The 17,321-nt window shown below is 38.2% G+C and overlaps 1 pseudogene; it reads left to right on the plus strand.

Moving 5' to 3' along the window:
- Positions 1 to 1,083: 1,083 nt before the first annotated feature.
- On the plus strand, positions 1,084 to 2,011 carry LOC147893327 (glutathione S-transferase U7 pseudogene; annotated as a pseudogene).
- The last annotated feature ends 15,310 nt before the right edge of the window (positions 2,012 to 17,321 follow it).

Consider the following 17,321-nt stretch of genomic DNA (forward strand, 5'->3'; position numbering starts at 1 on the left):
TATTTAGTTGTTCCCATTAATTTGTTGTTGGGGATGGTTATGAAGATGATATAGATGACACATATGGGAGAATTGAGTAGACTCTAATTATGGAATTATATTGACAATTTTGTGATTTTGAATTGTTTCAATAGACAAGTGTTCTTAAGACATTTGAGAATCCATATGCGTTGAATGTTTTGAAGGAGGCATTTACTTTTTTTCATTAATTTGATGATATTTTTTTACTCTTTCAATACTTTATGTGATACTACAAAGTTTAACTTAAGAATTTTGATAAAGTTATGTTACTACACACAGGATTGAAAGTTGTATCATGTAGTAATTGATAGGATTTTAAGTGTTTTGAAAAATTCACTACGCAAAATATGACCTTTTTTTGAAAAAGTTATAATTTTAATGAATTTTTGAGGGAATCTTAAAACGGATACCAATGTTACATACCTGAATTAGATGTTACACTGTTAGAAGCACTTGATGCTTTTAAGAAAAGCTAAAGGCTATTATGTTTGGAGATGACTAACCAAATTTGGAAGAAAATTAGCAAGCGTTGGATCTTAAGCCACATCTTTTCATATCAACATCCAAAATTGTGACAAGTGGCTTCACCCCAGGGCTCAAAAAAGGAAAACTTCCCTCTAGGCTACGTACCGTAATAAATCACCCACCACCCCTGACTTTTGTAGGGAGGATCGGATCTTAACGGATCCTATGTGGTGTCTCATGTCCACCATTTTACTCATTCGCTTTTTCCCTTATAAATTGATAAAATGGCTAGGACTCACTTCAATTTAGAGTAAGTAGTTATGTGTTTGGACGACCGAAAGGCCACCTGCCGGCCGCAAATCTAGTTACATTATTGCAAAACAACATAATTTCAGTGTTCTTAATTTCCATGCAAAAAGGTTTTGCCGCCTTGTGGACAGAAATTTTGTCTTCATGTGTATGCAGCAAGATACTCTCCAAAGAGCCGAGGCGTAAAAACGAGATAAGGTCAACATATTGCAGGCAGCTAATATACAGCCCTCGGCTTTCCCACTCGACAAACAAGCTCTTCTTGATCACTGCATCGTCGTCCTCTCTATGGCAACCCCAGACGAACTTCAATTGCTCTCCTTCTGGGCTAGCCCGTTCGCCATGCGCGCCCAGCTCGCCCTCTCTGCGAAGGGAATCGCTTACAACAACCTCCCACAGGACCTTGTTAACAAAAGCTCCCTCCTCCTCCAATCCAACCCCGTCCACAAGAAGGTCCCTGTGCTTCTCCACCAAGGTCGCGCAAGGGCGGCTCCATCATCATCGTTGAGTACCTCGACGAAGCTTTCCCTTCCCTCGATGGAAACAGTCTACTTCCCAAGGACCCTGTCGAAAGGGCTATTGCTCGCTTCTGGGCAGATTTCATAGACAAGAAGGTGTGAGTACGCACACGCTTGCCTTGTTTTCGTTTCTTCTTGCCAGTGACGTGCGTTCCAATCTATGCATTGGGTCTTGACTCTTGAGTAATAGAGCGTTTCCGATTTTTGCTTGCACGTGCAACTACAGTACCGCTTAGATGATTGACGTTGGGACGGCGAGAATTTCCACCACGTAGCTATCTGATGTGTTTGCTGTCCATCGTCTCACGCAGGTTTTCGACACTCTAGTAAGGGCATTAAGAACAGTGGGAGAGGAGCAGGAGGCGATTATAGAAGAGAACAAACAGCAATTGGGTATCGTAGACGGAGCCCTTGCCACTGGTGGGAAGGAGCCTCCATACTTTGGAGGTGCGAATGTGGGCTTTGTGGATGTGATTTTAGGCCCTCTTGCAGCATGGCAATCGGCGCTGGAGGAGGTCTGCGGCTTGAAATTGGACTGGGAGAAGCTTCCACGACTGGCTGCGTGGATGAAGGCATTCCGTGGATCTGCTATTGCAGAATGTTTGCCGGCTGAGGAAAAGCAAGTCGAGTACGCTGACACAGTGCAAAGGAGAATTCTTGCAGGCCATTCTCGTCCAAAGACACGGCCTTACCGTTAACAAGGCCATCTATAACACGCCTTATTTTCTCAATAATCTTTTCCCTTTTTTGACGTTGATGAACCACTAAAGGCAATTACGCTCAAGATCCAGTTCAACACAAAGTGTGCCAAGAAAGGCAAAGGAGTGCATTGTAACATAACTAGATCCGGGCAGGTAGCTGTATTGAGCTAGAATTTATATAAATGAATTTAGTGCTATTTCATAAAAATTGTTAAATAATATTTTCCATCTTGACTTAATTGTTAAAGTGAATTTAGAACATAGATTTATGTAAACTTGCAATTTGAGAAGAATTATTATGATATGAAGAAGAGCACTATAATAGTAGAATTTTTGGAAATACACTATAATATTATTATAAGAGTAACAAAACATGAAATTTTATCTAGTATACCTAAAAGTGGTTATTATTGGAATTGTTATAAATGGAGTTATATATCACTAAAAATATGACGTTTTTATAAGTATTTTTAAATAACAGTTCATACATGAATTATTTTAAGTGTATTGAAAAAAAGTAGTAATGCTTTGAAAATGAAAAAAATTGAGTAATATATGTTATGAATTAAGAGTCCTTCAAGAGTATGATTTAACTATAGTTTGAAATAGAAAGTCGTTTACATCTATTGAAAATGGGCTTCTACTTAAATATACTAGATTATGTCTCTATTTTTGAGAAAGTAAAATTTTTTCATAGATGCTGGATTTCCACTGAGGTTATTGTAGCCATATTTCGAGTCAGTTGTGTTGAGTTCTCTTATGTATTTCTCTTCGAGGATATCTACTTTGCTTTTAAAGTTTGTGGTAGCTAGGATTTCTATTTTGAAGTTCGAGTGGAACGGTTTGTACCTGTTAACATCATGTTTCAATTTTAATGAAGGATTGGTTTGGTGCTGTGCTATCCGTTTTTCAAGATTTCTAGTTTGTGCAATATATCTTTTTTCTGTAGCAATACATAGAATAGAATATATGTAATATGGGCCTTTTGTGCCTTTTTCTTTGTCTTCTTCGCGATTTCCTATTTGAAATAGCAAAATGAAGTATGATGAGTTTTTCTTGTGTGTTAGAAGATGAAGTTTGTATGTATTTTAAGATATGGAGTCAAGAATGTACCTACAGGGGGCTGAAATATATTGTTCTTTGGTGGAGTTGGGAAAAACTTAAAATATTCACCATATGCTTCTTTTGCAAAATTTAAATCAATAATGGAAGTTATACCTTCTATGGTAAATGGCAACTCTTTTGCTTTTTTTTTATCATCTGTTTGGAACATGTTGTTGAACTCCGCTAGTATGACATTTCTAGTCTTACAATCTATTTTGAGGAGTTCGGCTAAGCTTACATTGTAGCCAAAGTGTAGAAGTTCAAGGCAATAAGCTGAAATTCCTTCTGAGTGCTTATTTATTATAGCTTGTGCTTCTGTTCTCAACATCATTAGAGTAATGATATCGTCCTCTTTTGTGATTTTTCGAATTATGTACTTAGTTAGACCTGCATTATGTTTGAATTGATATTATGTATATGTTATTTATTATATTTTTAAAAATTAAAATTTAATCATTTTCTATAAATAAAATTGGGTTACTAGCCATTTGCTCTCATTTCTTTATCCCCATGTTCTGCCTTCCATTGTTGTACTTCATGTTAATTGTTATCGATCAAATTCCTAAGGTCTTGCAATGTGCTCCATCCATAAATATATTCATTTGGTTCTCTACAAGCCATGTTTACGAGACGCATTTGAGCTGTATACAAGAAATAATTTTGTCCCTTTGTTCTTTTTGTTGATTTCTCTTGATCTTGTTGAGCCAATTGGGCTTTACTTTTGAATTGATTAAAGATCTGCGAAATACTAATCTATTATAAATTAGAATATAAACTAATGTGAAGAAATACTACAATGCTTAATATTGAAAACATACCTCGTCTGATGTTGCCATATTTTATTATTGGTTGTTCTTCAAATAAGTTTTTTGATAGATCCTACATATTAGTTTGTATATCAAAAGTTTCTTTTCTCTTATATTGATGAATATTTAATAAAAGGATTTTCTATTGATTAGTATTTTTTTAAAGTTCATGTAAGCATTGGAATGAAGTCAGATGGATTGATTTTATTTAAGATTCTTAAGTTGTTTCGAGTGGTGACTCATGAAAGCATGACATATGTTAGTCCTGGTGCAAATGATTTTTGTATTACTACAAGAGCCTTTCCTTTGAGTGTGCATCCTTGTGACTTGTGTCCCATAATTGCATATGCTAGTGTCATTGAAAAAGTTGTTTTGTGATACCATGTTGAGTTTAATACCTTCTGTTTATGTTTTGATCGTCTTAGTGTGATTTTTTCATTTGTTGATAAGATCTTGGCATGAATTTTTAAATGTTGTTTGTGTTATTATCTATTTCTAGTGATATGACACTTGCAATAGTGCCATTTGTAGCTCTAATTGTGAGATCGATATTTTCTATAATCATCACTTTCTCTCCTATTGCTATTTGTTGTATGGAGTAGAAATCTAGATCCATTATCTATTCTTTTAATTCTAAGATTTGATCTACATTGTATGTCACAGTGACACTTTTAATTTGATGCTCTTTGAATTTCTTATGTAGTATGAGCTCATTATAGTATCATGTGTCTTTTTGATGGGTGCACAATATAGTTGTGTCCTTGTCAATGAAATCGTTTGCTTCACTATCACTTATGATTAAATTACCTAGGTAATACTGAATCTCTTCTACTGTTGGTTGTCTTATTCTGATTATGTTTAAGAATTCTATGTATATTGAATCTTCTAGGTGACATATTGATGTGTGTAGGAATGAAAAGGTTGCAGTTGTCCAGAAACCCGAGTTTCTAATATAGCATTTTCTACAAAATTCATTTTCTTACACCTTGCATTTACATACTGGAGGCAACTGGGACATATCTCCGAATAAGAGCATCTTTTTATTTTCAAAAGGCTGCAAGATTGTTTGCTTGCAAGTTTCACACAGTTGTCTAATTACTGTGTTTAATGTTTGGCATGTCATCATTGAGATCTCATCAATTATTATGATTTTTGCATTTTGCAATTCTATGTATCGTTCATCTGACACAGGTAAGGAGGCACGAAACATATCATGTCGCTTTGGTAGAGCAAACTGATGATGGACAGTAGTTGCTAATCGACTTAGTCTCATTGCAGTTGCTCCTGTTGTTGCTGCTAGAACAATCGATTTTCCTTGTTTTACATAATTATAAGTAATGTACTTATCATAAATGTCTTTCTTGAACCAGGAGTACCACAAATGATATGAAGTCTTGTGGGTAATCCATTAATCTTTTCGTAAATTTCTTGTTGTTCAGAAGAAAGAGTTGCATTTTCGAAATCCTTGAACTCGTTTATCATTTGAAGTAATTTTTTACATGTTGTGTTATGTATATTGGTATCTTTATGAAGGTCGGTTGAAGCCATGAAGGAGTTTTGAATAACACGTAATGGGCTTTTTTGGAGTATCATGTTTGTTGTTGGTGGCGATTTTGATCTATGAGCAAGTGCACTTTGCAATATTGATTAATAAGAGATTCGATGTCTTCTTCTGTTTTTATGAGGTCTCGGATATGGCATTCTAAGAAGTAAGATTTCGTATGATTGTTTTCAGAAATGAGCTCATTCTCATTTCTAAAATTTACGTTCTTTAGTAGAAGGTTGTAAAAAAATCCTTCAAAATGATGAGCAAGGTGGTAATCTATGAAACGTACAATCCGTGTTGATGGATATACATAATTTCCGAAAGAATCTACGATAGTTATGTTTTCTTTGTTTTTTTTCTTTGACTTTTGGACATTGTATTTTTTCCAGAATTTATAGAAGGTCAAGTTCTCCATGACACTTGGACGACTGCAATATGTATCTATAGGATGCATTACAGAAACACAATGTTCACGAAGGTATTTTTGGTGCATAGATGGGGGAGAGGAGTCAATGAATGCACAGATTCGCTTCTTTGAATGGTAGATATTTGTAAGCATGACAATGTTGCCTCTGTTGGAGATGTTGGCTTTGAAAGAATATATGCATATATCATTTTTAATTTAATTGGATCTAGATTATCTAGTCCTAGAAGTTTTGCATCACCAAGATTCAAGTTCATGTGTCGCATGGGTTCGGTTTTCATAGCATATTTTCGAAGGTAATATGATAGGCCTGTGTTTGTTATTTTCTGAATATTCATATGTGCTTGCCACAAGAGTAATATTCTTACATGATATGGAACGACATTACGATGTTCTAGTGATGGACGGAAGTAGATCCATCTTTGTGTGAGGATCTATAGTAGGTTTAGTATCTAAATGTATTGGATATGGAAATCCGTATTTGCATTTGTGGTTTGTGCTTGAGTCAAATAGATTGCATGTTGGCCTACATGTGTGGATTTGTTTTCTCTTTACCATATAGTTAAGCTTTCTTTGAATTGAATTCTCTGGCCAATTATTAAAATCATTCATGTAAGGGATATGTGCATCTATCTGGTTTAATACAATATCTATGTCTTGCTCATCTATCCATAGCATCATGTGTGCATGCATAGATCCTCGATTTTGTACCTCATATCTTATGATGTGATGGTTGACTCTACCTAGTAGTCCTTTATCGCACAGAATATATCTTGCTAAGAATTGTTGCAGTCTAACATGGAAGAGCACTACGCATTCAACTGGACAATCTCTCCATGTGAAGTTTTTATTGAATTATTTAGCAATGGTTTCTATTTAATCGATTTCACACCATCTCGTGGTTGATACCTAATCTGCAATAAGTGTAAGGGATATATTGGGAAGGCCCCATGTGTTAACCATTGCCATTAGATCTTTTAAGTTTCTACGGTGCCATGAAGGAGATCCAGGAATAGAACTTGGTATCTGAAACTTAAGAATACATCTAATTATCTCTTGTTCATATATTCTTGGATCTTGTCGTCTTTATTGGTCAATATCTCTTTGTAATATTGTAGTTTGAGTAGAGTTTGCTATTAAAATAGATTGACGTATTTGGTACATCAATAACAAGTATGGTTTGTAAAGAGTGAACACGGAGAACAATGTTGATATTCTCATTTTTAAATATACGTTGAAGAACATCTTGCCGTCATGAGCACCATATCCGAAAGGATAGAGGAATGGGAATAATGCATACTCTAGTGTTAATTCGTCACATTGTGATAGACCTTCCATAGATGTTATGAGCTGATGCTCAATAATTCTCATTGAATCACGAAGTACAATTGTCCCAACTTCATGTGATGTATTTTTTTTTGAATTGATGAGTTGTAGGTAGCATGTTGATTTGTTCTAGTAATGACAAGTAGTTGTCCTCATGTGCAATTTTCATAAGATCGAATGGTGAGTCAGCAGAGTGTCTTTCAAGAATATCAAAAATAACTTCTAAAGAAAGAACACTTACTCCTAGTTTTGGATGCGGTCGTTCATACATTGTCAAGTATTTTTTAAATATGGGGCTTGTTCTTAGAGTTAAACGCTAGAATGTGTTTTGTTGTTGATAGTAAGTTTGTTGAGTTACTACAGAATTTTTGTTGGCGATTCCAACATATTAGTGGAGTATCCAACATCAATCTCCTTTGTAGTATACCTGTTGCTAAAGATGTAATACCTTTAGAAACGTTTAGGGATATATCGATTATAGAAAGCATTTGCATTTGAAATATGTTTGCACCTAATACATTTTGTAAGTAGTATGGATCATAGGGAACCGAGTACAACTTTATATTATAGATAAATAATATTATTGGTAAAGAGTTTTTGAGTACGCAATAGGTTAATAGAATTTTTTAAGTTTACAAAGTTTTTTTAGAAATCTCAAAAAGTTTTAAAAACTAAAAGTAAAGAAACTTTTGGAAGGTGTTGCTCATGCAACAGGTTGAAAGAGATACAAAAAGTTTTTAAAAAATTCAATATTCAAAAAATTTGATAGGTGGAAGATGTGGCATATGCAAGAGGTTGGAAAGCTCTTCACCTATTGCATGATTTGGAAAATTATGTTGATTCATGCAATAGGTTGAGATGAAGAGAGAACCAAGCAAATGAAGAATGAGCTCGGAATGAAAGATTGGCTTATACTTCTGCTTATGCTAAAAATCCTTAAAAAGCTACCCTAACCTTAATTATAATGCACTTCCCCATAAAATCTCAGCCTCCCCCCTCATTCTCTCATTCTCCCTCCTTTTTTCAAATCCTCCTCCCCCCATCGGACTCCTCCTCTCCTCCCTCCCTCCCTCCTCTCCTCCTCCACTTCTCTTCCTCTCTCCCTCTCCCTCTTCCTCTTCCCCTCTCCTCTGCTTGGCCACCCCCTCTCCCTCTCCCTCTCCCTCTTCCTGTCTCCCTCTCCCTCTCCCTCTTCCTCTCTCCCTCCCTCCTCTCCCTCTCTTCCTCTCTCCCGCTCGGCTATCCCTCCCTACTCTCTTCCTCTCTCCCTCTCCCTCTCGGAGACTCTTCCTCTCTCCCTCCCTCCTCTCCTCCTCCACTTCTCTTCCTCTCTCCCTCTCCCTCTCCCTCTTCCTCTCTCCTCTGCTTGGCCACCCCCTCTCCCTCTCCCTCTCCCTCTTCTTGTCTCCCTCTCCCTCTTCGTCTCTCCCTCCCTCCTCTCCCTCTCTTCCTCTCTCCTGCTCGGCCATCCCTCCCTACTCTCTTCCTCTCCCTCTCCCTCTCCCTCTTCCTCTCTCCCTCCCTCCTCTCCCTCTCTTCCTCTCTCTCACTCGGCCATCCCTCCCTACTCTCTCCCTCCGCTCGACCACCGCCCTCCCTCCTCTCTCCTTCTCTCTCGCCCCTTCTGCTTGGCTGCCCCTCCCTCCTCTCCCTCTCTCCCTCCACTCGGCCATCGCCCTCCCTCCTCTCTCCCTCTCTCCCCCTCCACCCTCCCTCCTTTCTCCCTCTCTCCCGCTCCCTTCCACTCGGGGAGATGCTTGCTATAGAGAGGTTGATAAGATAGTTGGGAGTCTGGAATTTCCTTGAGCCACAAAATGTCATCGTATTTTGAAAAAATAAAAATCTTGCAGACATTTTTTGGACTTGTGGACTTTCTCATGGTGCTCATAATACCTGATTTTGCATCGACCTGCTTCCATGTAAGTACTTAAATGTTTTAAGTAGCCCAGTGGTTGAAATCTGATGGTTAACGATAACTAGTCTAAAGGGGCACTATTTTAGTATAGCACTATGTAACAAATTTTAGGATAGCACGGCAGTAGTGTAGGGATAGCACGGTAGTAGTGCAGGATAAGTTATCGCCAATGCGGTGGTTTGTTGCACTAGGATATTAAAATCCACCAATGCGGCAGTTTGCTTCTATTATTACAAGATGAATGGATTTGTAGGATGTGTGGATTTGTTATGGGAAACTAGTGCGATGGTTGTTGGGATATACTAAAAGCAAGCATGGGATGAAATCTGATAGTTAACGAAACGTTAAACAGTCTAAAGGGGATTGTTTTAGTATAGCACTAGGCAATAAATTTTAGGATAGCACTGTAGTAGTGTAGGGATAGAATGGCAGTAGTGCAGGATAAGTGATCGCCACCAGCATGGTGGTTGGTTGCACTAGGATATCAACAGCCACCCACGTGGTCGTTTGCTTCTATTATTACAAGATTAATGGATTTGTGGATGTGTGGATTTGTTATGGGAAACCAACGCGGTGGTTGTTGGGATATACAAAAAACAAGCATGGAATTTATTGTTTGGGATTTACAAAAACAATTTAATAAAACCAGCACGGTGGTTGTTTGGAATATACTAAAAAGAAGCATAGTCTCAAATATAATTTCCATTTTCTAGGACAAGTGGACATATTGTTTCCTTGCAATGAGACTACATACATTTTCTTAGTACTATCTCAATCATCCTCATCCACTGCTCCAAGACACCCCAAGACGTGCTCATGCGTGTCTAAATCCAATTTGAAGAGACTCTTGTCCTTCTTTCGTTGTGGCACAAGTTGCATCTGGAACTTAATAGCTCTTATTAGATGAGAGTACATACATGTTTGTAGACTCTTATGTAGCATTTTTTAATTGTGGCCTCTCTTAAGCTTCGACTACTACATCCTAGTTCTCATAGGTTGTTCCCCAATTATCCTTAAATGTTTCCTTAACCTTGTGCTTAGGTTTGTGTACTGCAACAGAAAGTATGGGTCATCTTCCTCGTTCTCCCTAGATCTTGCAACAACTACAAAGTTATCCCCCTCTTCCAGACAGTCAGTGAGGTCATCAAAACTCTCCCCAAACTGTGGCGAGTCATTTGTCTCTCCATTCGTTGTCACTCCATCTGAACATAGAGGGAAAACTTGAGCTCGCTCCCATGTCTTCACAGTTGCAATGTTCTCACAAGCGTCATGATCCCCTATGATGCACGCACTGCAGAAACAAGAAATTTTTCTTGTTTTAATCAATTGGTTGTTTGAAAAGCCCCCCATTGTGCAGACCATGAACTCCTTTAATTTTCTCGCAATCATGCTGGCTTCTCCTTTGCACTTCATCCACTTTCACTTCATGGAACACTCTGCGTACTACAGTATTCTTGAGGCTTTGTTTATAGTATGTTAAATATGTGCCTATGGAGAGGTTGACTGTAAGCCATGTTACAGTATCATGGGCATCATTGAGTTTTTCTTGAGGGCATTCTAATTGGTGTTTAAGCAGAGCTTGCTTAATAACAACACCACATCCATCATGTTCACCCTTGCCATGGCTAGACCCAAAGAAATTCCACATCATGTCTAGACCGGTCAAGGATTTGAACCTTGAGACGAAGTAGAATCCACGGGCTGATTTAAATTGAGAGGTAGCACCATCTGACCACACCCAATGTTCTTTTATATTTTTTGCATGGAATTTTTCTTTTTCATCCATTTCCAATGCAGTAGAAAAGCATGTTGCACAAATAAGGTGTCATGTTTCCTATCATCTGAAATGTAGAAATGGTACGTGCATTGCACTGATCTAGACTCCTGTGAGTCAGCGAGCAAATTGGCATCAGACATGGAAGAATCAAGCAAATGACTGTAAGTGATATGCACAAGAATTGTTATTTATTTAATGTACGACTGAGGACTTTGTATCTCATCTTGTTCTTGAAATGAATAATTTTCAGCAGCAAAATCTATGATAGATACAATAGTGTTACGAGGAAAATTGGCAAGGCGCGTCCTGAACTGCTTATCCTACCAACTGGCCGTAAAATTGTGAAGCACATATTTTGGGATGGATTGAACCACATGACCTATAAGCTCCCTTGGTTGGGTGCTCTTATATGACAGTAGCCAACTCTTTTTATCAGATCCTTCAACATTGACATTTTCAAAGCTCCTCCATTTTAGAGCAACACAGTTGTCTTCCCTCATTTCATTTGGATAGACATTGAATGTCCTCTTCTTCAGCTTCAAACTACAATGCTTGCATGTGCCGCCGCGAATGCATTCAATCTGATGTCACTCACCGTCTCCCTTTGGATAAACCACTGGCTCCCATAGAGACCTTAGGCTACAAAACCTGCCCTCCCTTGCAATACACGATGAGGATCCAGGTGGCCTTCAGACTACACATTCATCAGCGAGGCATGGGCATCAATCCCCATGGAGCAATGCTCCAACTCGACCAAATCTCAAGTCATTCATAGCTTGCCAGGCCAAGTCAAAGTCTATGTGTGTTTTGCAACAACAAACATTCCTGTCTTTGAGTTTCCTGATGTACCCAGGCTTACAATGCTCAAAGCTCCTCTGCCCAATTGCAATGTCCGGATTCTGAACCATAAACTTGAGATACAACTCTGTCTACTGACCCAACATGCAGGAACAACAAAACATCAAACCCCCTTTTTGCTACTACTAAAAGAAGACAAAACACAGTTTAATTAAAGTATATAATGAAGCAAAATAATTTTCAACCACCATGTTGGTTTAGGACAGCCATAATTTTAATCACCGGGCTGGTTTAGGACATGTTTAGGACTATCAATCACCAGGTTGGTTTAGGACACGTTTAGGACAGTCACAATTTCAACCACCAGGATGGTTTAAGACACTATCACAATTTCAACCACTGGGCTCGTTTAGCCCGACGGTCTCAACTTCACATACTAGATAATAACAAGTATATTGCTTTTCATTTATGAATTTCACCATTAGAAAATAACAATATATTGCATTTGATTTCTGAATTTCACAATTTCAATCACATCTTATGTCAGTAAATTAACTGCTTGCTGTTTGTCACGAACCGGCACAGGGCTGGTTTAGAACAATCACATTAAGTCCAAGCCATCCTGGTCTAGAAATAGTGGTATATGACCCAAATAGCAGGAAATTAAATTTAATGAATTTAAGTACTAATAAACACAATAATTTCAACCACCCCGCTAGTCAATAACTAATGTCTGTTCAACCCCGTGCTGGTTCAAGACAATCACATAACTGGTGATTGAGCTGAAGCAGCCACGGTTGCATGATGTTCCAACCACTCTATTTGGAGAAACTCTCGTATTTTCATGCCAAGACGTCGTCATTGTAGCAATGACTTCCACACTTAGGCTGTCTCTCCTTTTCTTGCATTCTATTGAAGCCCACAGACTTCTCAGATCGGGATGATCATGCATTACTTTTACTCTAAGTTCAACTGCTGGAGCCAAGTTGGTCCTTCTAATTTTGACAACATCTTCGACATTGTGCGCCCAAGACGTTTCTCCTTTGTTTCAAGAGACACCAATATAGCTAATGTCGCCCTCTTTGGAGCTAGTTGATCTAAGCTGTGCACCCCTTTCACTTTCTATAGGCATTTCTCATGTTAGAGAGCATTGCTTCTTGGGCGTGCATCTCCCGAGGTGTTGGTAGGGTTGTTACTCTACGAACTTTAGGGTGTAGGCTAAAGCTTATGAAGACTCGAGACTAGTAATTACCACCCGAATGGCCTGATGCTTTTTCAACCCGCACTCTGTTCCTTGTGCCTTAACCTGGCTTTTCAGCTTTCATGTCTCGCAACCTTTGTCTGCTACTCTTGCAAGCCATGGCGAGCTGCATGTTGCCATTGATGCCATAGCCATGATCAGTCTATAGTAGACCTAGAGAACCTAGCTGGTGAGGCAAGCAAAGAATAGAATACAACTAACCCGAAAGAAGACAATGGCAAACCAAAGTCTGCACAGGGTCACGTCAAGGTGCGTGCAGGTTGCAAGGCGAGAGCAAGTTGCAGTTACTTAATCTTCCAAGATTTGATGGGTGGGAGGTGTAAAAATTTGAAATTTGCGGGAGTAGCAAAATTTCAGCCATCGGTTTTCCCCCTACACGTCAGCAGATTTGGATTTGCCAATCAAGTGCAATGTGACCTAAAATGCTTCAAAACACAAATAGGCCAAAGGGCATGCTATCAGGTTTGATGGTGTGTATTATTAAAATGCAATGAACTTTGGCATGCTTATGAGCCATATAGCAAGCAAGTGCATGGAGAAATAAATAATTCAAAATTGTAAATAGTGTTCGATTTATTAAAATATCTTTTCACATGCATAAATTGTACTTTTCCAAGTTCTTCCATTTTAGGGTGAATCTAGATACCAATACCAACAACTATCAATGTTTTAAGACCACCATGCAGTAGTCCCACTAGTTTGCAGTCCAAATTTTCAATCCGTTTTGGTTTTCAACAAATAAAAAAAAACTTATGGAGCATGCCCTCAAATGGGTATGCATCACTTTAGCATAACATTGGAGGCCTATTAATCCATGCCTAATGTTCTCATTTAAGTGTGTCCTTGGGTTGAGGAGAAGCTCAAGTAGTGTACTTTTGAATGATTACTTGGTCGCATGTATGTATAGAATAAAATTTTGATGTTTTTGAATAAATTGCTATATCCTATAGTCTTCAAGATGCATCACACCCTATGACACACTTGGTTGTGGTCATTTGTGGTCTCCATGTTTTCTCAGCATACCATTTTGAAGCTAGTAAAATGGATTGGTAAGACTCTTAACACCTCACTTGTTACTAAAGAAACAATTTGGGTAAAACTCTTAACCCTAATACATCACACCCTATGACACACACTTGGTTGTGGTCATTTGTGGTCTCCATCTTTTCTTAGCATACCATTTTGAAGCTAGTAAAATGGATTGGTAAGACTCTTAACACCTCACTTGTTACTAAAGAAACAATTTGGGTAGTCGTTTGACCCATCCCTAGGTGATGGGCATACTAATTCCCTCACTAGGGATGTGTGCTGAACCTGTGGGAATGGGGTTGGTAGGAACACACACACACACACACACACAATAGATCACTTTGTGTGTTACAAACCCCTATAGGATTACAAAAAATGAGTAAGTAAGTGTCAAATTAGTGAGGTAGTCCATGCTCCAAGGTCATGGTCCACTTGCCTACCATCATCCAAGTAAACCACATGTTAGAACAATATAGCTTAATTTGGGTAGATAGGTAATGCATGTCTCCCTTGGCTTATTATAGCTTTACCTAGGAACAAGAACATCCCTCCAGATTCTAGCGTATAAAAGAAAAATGATTTCACAAAGGAAAGCACTAGGAAATAATGCATTAACTCAATTTTAAAGGAAATGTATCAATAGATAGATGTTGCATTTAAAGAAGGAATAAATTAATTAAAGCAACTAATTACCAAAGTTTCTGTGTATGTGTGAGTGTGTGTGTGTGTTTGTGTCTGCGTTTTCACTTATCAAAATGTGTGTGTGTGTGTGTGTGTGGTGTTTTAACAGAGCAATGAATATACACAAATATACATATTAAGAGTCAAAGGAATCAACATAGCTCTCCCAAAATAGGTGAGACAATGAAGTTTGAAGTAGTCCAAGTTATCCTAAATGACTCTCAATGGAGTTATAGAAGGTTATGATGGTATTGTTCTAACAAAGCAATGAATATACACAAATATACATATTAAGAGTCAAAGGAATCAACATAGCTCTCCCAAAATAGGTGAGACAATGAAGTTTGAAGTAGTCCAAGTTATCCTAAATGACTCTCAATGGACTTATAGAAGGTTATGATGGTATTGCAATTCAAAAGCAAGTGTTAAAACACACACACACACAAAATAGACCACTGTATGTGTGTGTGTGTGTGTGTGTGTGTGTGTTGCAAACCCCGGTAGGATTACAAAAAAATGAGTGAATAAGTGTCGAATCCGTTAGGTAGTCCTAGCTCCAAGGTCATGGTTGACCTCTTGCCTACACCGTCCAAATAGACCATATGTTAGAACAATATAGCTTAATTTGGGTTGGTAGGTAATGCCAGTTCTCCCTGGCTTGTTATTGCTTTATGTAGGAACAAGAACATTCCTCCAGATTCTAGCATAAAAAAGTATAATGATTTCACAAAGGAAAGCACGAATAAATAATGCATTAACTCCGTTTTAAAGGAAATGTACCAATAGACTAAAGTTACGTTTAAAGGAGTAAATTAATTAAAATAGAAATTGACTAAAGAAGAAATTAATTAAAAAAGTTTTTGTGAAAGTATGTGTGTGTGTGTGTGTGTGTGTTTGTGTCTGTGTTTAATCAAAAGAAGCTTCGGATATGCTTGCAACTCTATATGAATCAAAGAACACCTCCAAGATTTTGACACTAAACAAATTTTAAAAATATTCTAACATAGCAATGAATATACACAAATACTCATATTAAGAGTCAAAGGCATCAACATAGCTCTCCCAAAATAGGTGAGACAATGAAGTTTGAAGTAGTCCAAGTTATCCTAAATGACTCTCAATGGACTTATAGAAGATTATGATTGTATTGCAATTCAAAAACAAGTACCAAAACACGCGCGCGCACACACACACAAGACCTCTCTCTCTCTCTCTCTCTCTCTCTCTCTCTCTCTCTCTCTCTCTCTCTCTCTCTCTTTATATATATATGTGTGTGTGTGTGTGTGTGTGTGTGTGCGCATGCATGTGTGTGTGTATGTGCGCATGCACGTGCATGCATGTGTGTGCGTGTATGTGCTTTCATCGATTAGACAATTTTATCTAGGATTGTTTGTACTTCTCTCTGCATCCCAAGTCCTCAAACAACTAATCATGATTACATAGTACAATCTCCTGGGGAGTATGTCCAAGTCCTAATTCATTACAAATGGTCTTACTAATGTGGGTCCAAATGTCCAGGGATAAAAGTATATGTCTTTCTCCTCCCAATATCATGTCTTCCCAAATAAAGGGGACCCCATGCAAGGGAATGTGTGTGTGTAATATTATGACTATGGAATTACCCAAAAAAAATAAAATATGTGTGTGTGTGTGTGTGTAGAATGATGTCTCATCATTATTGATTCTCCCATGTTAAGTAAGGAGATGCCATGGCTATTCGTAATCCTCTTTTCAATCTCATAGGCTTCCTTGATCTTAGGTGCAACATCACTAGGAGAATGTTCCCATATTGTGTCACTAAGCTGACCACAACAAAAGCCAAGGGACTTGGTGGTTGCTTGGACGTGGTTGGTCACATGCGAACGCACCTTCCTTGGACTTGCTGCCCCAAAAAAGAGTGTAAGAGAAGTGCCTTGCCACCATAAATGCCAAGGACTTGATGGTTGCATGTTCCCAAGTAGAAGCAAGGGGTTCCCTATACCTTCGGAGCCTTGCTACTGTGAATCGTTTTGCTAGTACTTCCATGCTTCTATAATGGTAACCAAAGTTTTCATGAGTATGCATGCATGCATAAGGCCTATACGCATGCACAAGTTGCATTATGAATTAGAACTTAAAACAATTGGTTGAGATATTATTACGTTCTATGTAATGTAGAGGAAAAAGTGCATATTATAAACATTAAAGCATTGGGTCCCTTGGGGGTCGCTCATGTTGTGAGGTTGAGAAAGACATGTTGTGATGGCACTCCACCCAATAACATGCTACCTTGTGTGGAGGGCCAACCAATATCCTCAACACTCTTCTGAGGAAAACCAAGATCCTCAACACTCTTCTAAAGAAAATCACATTCTTGTCTTCGAGGAAGGACCCCTCACATTTCTACTCCAAACTCTGTGTGTCCTTCTCATAGACCCCTTTTAATAAACTTATTTTCTACCTCTCTCTAGCTACCACCTGCTACTCTCCTCTGTACCTTGCGTGCCTCTCTTAGGATCCAAACAATTTCTGCCTAGCTCATCTCTCTCTCTCTCTCTCTCTCTCTATCTATCTATCTATCTATATTTATATATATATATATATATATATGGACCTTGAAAGGCCCCGCTAAAATGTTACTTAAACTTGCTGGTGCCCCTT

The sequence above is a fragment of the Dipteris shenzhenensis genome, chromosome 15 (assembly GCF_047967505.1).
Source record: "Dipteris shenzhenensis isolate YYH24624 ecotype China chromosome 15, Dip_SZ_1.0, whole genome shotgun sequence".
NCBI lineage: Eukaryota > Viridiplantae > Streptophyta > Polypodiopsida > Gleicheniales > Dipteridaceae > Dipteris > Dipteris shenzhenensis.